This window comes from Marmota marmota, unplaced genomic scaffold (assembly GCF_001458135.2).
Source record: "Marmota marmota marmota unplaced genomic scaffold, marMar, whole genome shotgun sequence".
In the NCBI taxonomy this organism is placed as follows: Eukaryota; Metazoa; Chordata; class Mammalia; order Rodentia; family Sciuridae; genus Marmota; species Marmota marmota.
In genome coordinates this window covers 2,209,532-2,214,874 of record NW_026000078.1, presented here as the reverse complement: position 1 = coordinate 2,214,874, position 5,343 = coordinate 2,209,532, and the positions used below count along the sequence as shown (strand labels likewise).

Sequence of the window (5,343 nt, the reverse complement as noted above, 5' to 3'; positions counted from 1 at the left end):
AGAAGAATCACAAATTTCAGACCAGCCCCAGCAATTTAGGGAGACCCTAGCTCAAAACAAAAAAGAGCTTAGTAAATAGCTCAATGGCAGAGCACCCTTAGGTTTAAACCCTACTGGAAAAAAAGAAAAAAAATATACAATAAGAGTCCATCTCTCACTACATTACTCTCTTCACCATTCACATTTACTTCTGAAGTTATATATCTGTATGAATATTTTGTATTAAAACTTCATAAAAATAAAAAGGAAGTTTTGATCTATTCTGCATACCTGAATTTTAATCAGCATATCTAAAATTTTTTTTTCTGGTACTTGGATTGAACCCAAGGTAATTATCCACTGAGCCACTTCCCCAACCTTTTCATTTTTCATTCTTTTTATTTTGAAACTGTGTTTCACTAAATTGCTGAGGCTGGCCATAAACTTACAATCCTCCTGCCTCAACTTCCCCAGCCACTGGGATTATAGGCATGCACCACACATGCCCAGCCAGAATTTTAATCTGATACTTTATAATATTTCAGGAAATTAAACATGTTTATATTTTAGTAATTATTGTTTAAACATAAATTGAACCATGAAATGAGTGAACTAAAGAGAAAACGGTGACTTGAAGGAGATTTTTCTACATGGTTATATGTAATTTAGCCCTGAGCCAAATCTAATCTTAATCTAAAATACTGCATAATATCAGAGTCAAATATACCTGTCAGACAGGAGCCTTATGAATAACCAGATCTTTCCATGCCCATAAAAACCTATCAGATTTTATACCAGAACACAAATATTAGAGAATTTTCAAAGACTGTGAACTTCTGGACAACACAGTGGAAGCCTTCATGAATGCAGGGTCCAGCACTTGACCAGGGGACTACAATTGGGGATGCGTTTGACCCCTACAGCCATTAGGAATGAGCCATTTCTCAGCTACCATGCCTTTAAATTCATCAGCATTAAACTTGATAAAGCCCACTTCTTTGAGATGTGGATCTTATGGCAGCCCGGGAACTTGAACTTGGCCCTGAATAGGGTCAATCATATGTCCTGTTCTGCAGCTTGGTGAGGATGGACATGATGCTTGGCCAGCGTGAACCCTGGCCACCATGCTCTGAGTTTCGCAAACCAACCATACACCAGTCTGGAGCTTGTCAGCCCCAGCACAGCACAGTTCATTGTAGATGCAGATAACATAAAAAGAGTGGAGCCATACTTCAATTATGAAAGCCATCATTGCCACAACTTATTACCACGTACTTGTGGGCAGCCTCAGAGGCATCAGAGAATAGCTGTTCATATTCATCAGATACTGTGTGACCTTAGAGTAGAAACTCATCCACTTCTGCCTTTGTAGGCACAAGGTCAAAAATGCAGATCTTGGCATCAGGTCCACCTCTGCAGAAATGACTACTGCTTGTTCTTACAATACTGGTAATCCTAATTATAAACTGCTTTTAAAGTCAATATTTTATTTAAAAATTCCTGATTTAAAAAAAAATGTCTTTGAGGGTTGTGGATGTTAGCTCAGTGGTAGAGCTACATTTTTTCTGGCATGTATGAGGGCCTGGCTTATGTTCCCAAGACCGCATGCGCGCGCGCACAAACACACACACACACACACCACACACACACACACACACACACACAAATCATCTTTGCTCTACAGTACTAAGCACTCCAAATTTACCAGGTTAGAACATTTCAGGTCCCAGCCCCCACAGGCATTTTCCATAGTGGATACTTAGATGTTCAGTCATCAATTCAATAATATATTCTTTTTATTTTATACTCAACCAATTATATATAGCAGGACCCTGAGAAACGCATCACTGCTTTAAACTTTCCTTTTAGCATTGAGAAGTCACTGATTAGGCCCCTAATGAATAGACCCTTCCCTGAGCACCACATGTATACAGATGTTCATACTCAATTCATAACAGTTTTCTATTGCTAGTGCCTATTTTTTCTTTATCAAACTCACGTACAAGCATACACTTATCTATTTAGTAATCCACACTTTTCCCACTAGAAAACTAGCTCTTTGGAGCAAAAGAGCAAATCATTTGGTAGATCAGTGTGTTTAGCAACATGCCTAGATTTAGAGATGTTCAATAAAATGTTTTAAATAAGTGGCAATTTGTCACTTCTATACATATTGCCTCTGAATTCTACAAACATTAAGATAAATATGAAACAAAGATATTAATGGTGGGCTGGGGATATCACTCAGTTGGTAGAGTGCTTGCCTCGCATGTGCAAGGCACTGGGTTCTGCAACACCACAAAAGATAAAAGGTTAAAGACATAAATGGGACAATAAATTGGTAAGTGCAATAAAATATTAATATATATATATATATATATATATATATATATATATATATATATACAGTAAAAACTACTGGTGAGAGTCAGGAGTAGTAATTATCATTATGGTATAAAAGTATATGTGAACTTCTATTATTATTATCATTCTGCTGATCAAAAAAATAATCAGAGGTAAATTAAATCTGTCAAAACTTAGGGAAAATCCCAGAACTGGAAACAATGGGAAAATGTAATCAAAATAAAAGAAACTGTGAAATTGATGCTTGAAAATGCAGATGCATCAAAACTAAAGAAAGATACCACTCTCACTCTTAAGCACTGACTCACTAAACAATAAGAAAGTAAAAGAGGACATGGCAGGACAATTGAAATCTGGTTAGAGATGTGGACCATAACCATAAACCTAACTCAGTTTAATTAAGCCCAAAGCGGGAAAAAAATAAAAACTAAAACAGAATACAAGTATTAATACTGAGAGTGCTACTACTAGTTAATATAATGAAATTATTAAAATGAATATAATAGCTCATGTATATCAAGCACTGCCTATATTCTAGGGGTGTTGTTGGTATATGTACTGTTATTCATGACTGAAAACTTCTCTGTGAGGTAGATGCTGTTTTCATGAATACATTACAAATAAGGAGGTTGAGATGCAAACAGGCAATATGCCTAAGATCTCAGAGGTAATAACTAGAAAAGGAAGGTTAAATCTAGCCAAACCCATTCTATTATTCCTCTCAGGTTGAATAGGTAATAAATATATATTCCAGACATACAATTAGATTAAAATCTGATAGAAAAATAAAGGTAAAAAGATTGTAAAACATTCAGGGACTCGATTTTTTCTTTCTTTTTTGGGGGGGAGGCATTATTTTATACTAGGGATTGAACTAAGGGGTACTTTATCACTGAACTACACCCTCAGTCCTTTTATTTATTCATTTATTTTACTTTCTTTTATTTTTGTACTGGGGATTTAACCTAGGGACACTTTACTACTGAGCTCATTCCCAGCCCTTTTTATTTGTATTTTGAGACAGAATCTTCCTAAGTTGCTTTGGGCCTTGCTAAATTTCTGAGATTGGCCTTGAACTTGTGATCCTCCTACCTCAACCTACTGAGTCCCTGGGATTAGAGGCATGTGCAACTCTGACTGGCTTTTTTTTTAATTTTTAAAATTCTTTAAAAAGAAACAAGCAATCCAATTAAAAATGGAAACACTCCTAACAGACACATCATCAATGAGATTTTAGAGAGCACATGTGCATAGGAAAAGATGCACAGCATTATTTTACATAACATAATTTATTAGGACATTGCAAGAAGAAAGCAACACTGAGATGTCACTACACACCTATTAGAGTGACTAAAAGCCTCACGCTTATAATAACAAAAGCTAGAGAGGATGCCTAGCAACAGGAACCCTCACTCATCACTGGTGTTAAGGTGGTAGTCACTTTGGAGGAGAGTTTGGCAGTCAGATGGGAAAAAATATATATATATATATATATATATATATATATATATACAGCTACACAGTCCATCAATTGAGCTCCCAAATATTTACTATTTGAAACATAGTCACACAAAAATCTTCACATGAATTTTTATCAGACCTTTATTGATAATTACCAAAAATTGAAATTCACAGATGCCACCCAAATAGAATTTATCCCAGATATGCAAGACTTATTCAACATTCATAAAGAAAATAATGTATTCTATCAAACTAAAAATAAAAGTTTACATGATCATGTCAATAGATGCAAAGAATTTTGACAAAATTCAACACTCATTCATAATAAAACCTCATAGTAAACTTGGAAAAAAGGGGGAACTTCCTCAACTTCATAAGATTATATATATATATATATATATATACACACACACATATACATATATATTTTAAAAAACACCTAATATCAGGAAAAAGAAAAGACTGTCCACAGCCAGTCAACATCATATTGGAAGTTCCAGCTAATATCCTAGGTATAACATGTACAAATTGGGAGAAAGAAATAGAGCTACCTTTATTCAGAGATGCCATGGTTTTACATTTATAAAATGCAGAAGAATTAACAAAAATAACAAATCCCAGAAACTAATAAATAGTTATAATAAGACTGCAAGACACATGAGTAATATAGAAGAGTTAACTACTTTCTCATATGTCAGCAATAAATAAGTAAGAGGAATCTGGAAATAAAAACACAATACTATTTATATTAGCACACCCTATAAAATTCTTTTGTTTAAATCTAATGAAATATGCACAAATAAATATGAGAAAAATCATAAAACTTTAATGAAATCAATCAAAGAAGAACTAAATAGGAAAATATTCCATGCTCATGAATATAGAAATTCAATATTGTCAAAATGTCAGTTCTTCCCAATTTGATTCATAGATTCAATGCAATCCCAATGAAAATTTCAGCAAGTTATCTTGTAGATATTGATAAACTGATCCTAAAGTTTAAATGGAGAGTTAAAACAGCATAATAACCACACAATAGTAATGAAAAGAATAACATTAAAAGATTGACACCATCTGATTTCAAGACACAGTATAAATTCATAGTAGTCAAGTCACTGAGATATTGCCAAAGAACAGAAAAACAGATCCAAAATTTTCTGTTAGAATTGAGAGTCCAGAGGGAGATCCAACATGGTGGCGAGAGGGGAGGCAGCGCTTTCAGTACCTCCTCAACAACGGGGTCAGAGAGACGCATGGATACGCTTAGATTCGACCTGCTGAGAAACTCCTAGCAAAATTCCACTAAAGAGAGACCTGCCGGGAATCGGTAGGATTTTTGGAGGTGACAGTTTGCGCTAGACGAGTGAATCTCCGCCACGCAGTGCAGAGGTCCAGACCCGCCAGCCGCTGCCCGTGCAACTCGGCGACTGTCGGCTGCCTGCACCGGCCCCCGCGTCAGGGCGGATAGCCTCCGAGACGCAGTGCAGCAGGAGCGGTGCAGGGACTCTAGGAAGAGGTCTCTCGCCAAGCCTTCATGAA

At 35.8% G+C, this 5,343-nt stretch overlaps 1 pseudogene; it reads right to left on the bottom strand.

Moving 5' to 3' along the window:
- Nucleotides 1-837: 837 nt before the first annotated feature.
- Nucleotides 838-1,729, bottom strand: LOC107156530 (annotated as a pseudogene).
- Nucleotides 1,730-5,343: the final 3,614 nt, after the last annotated feature.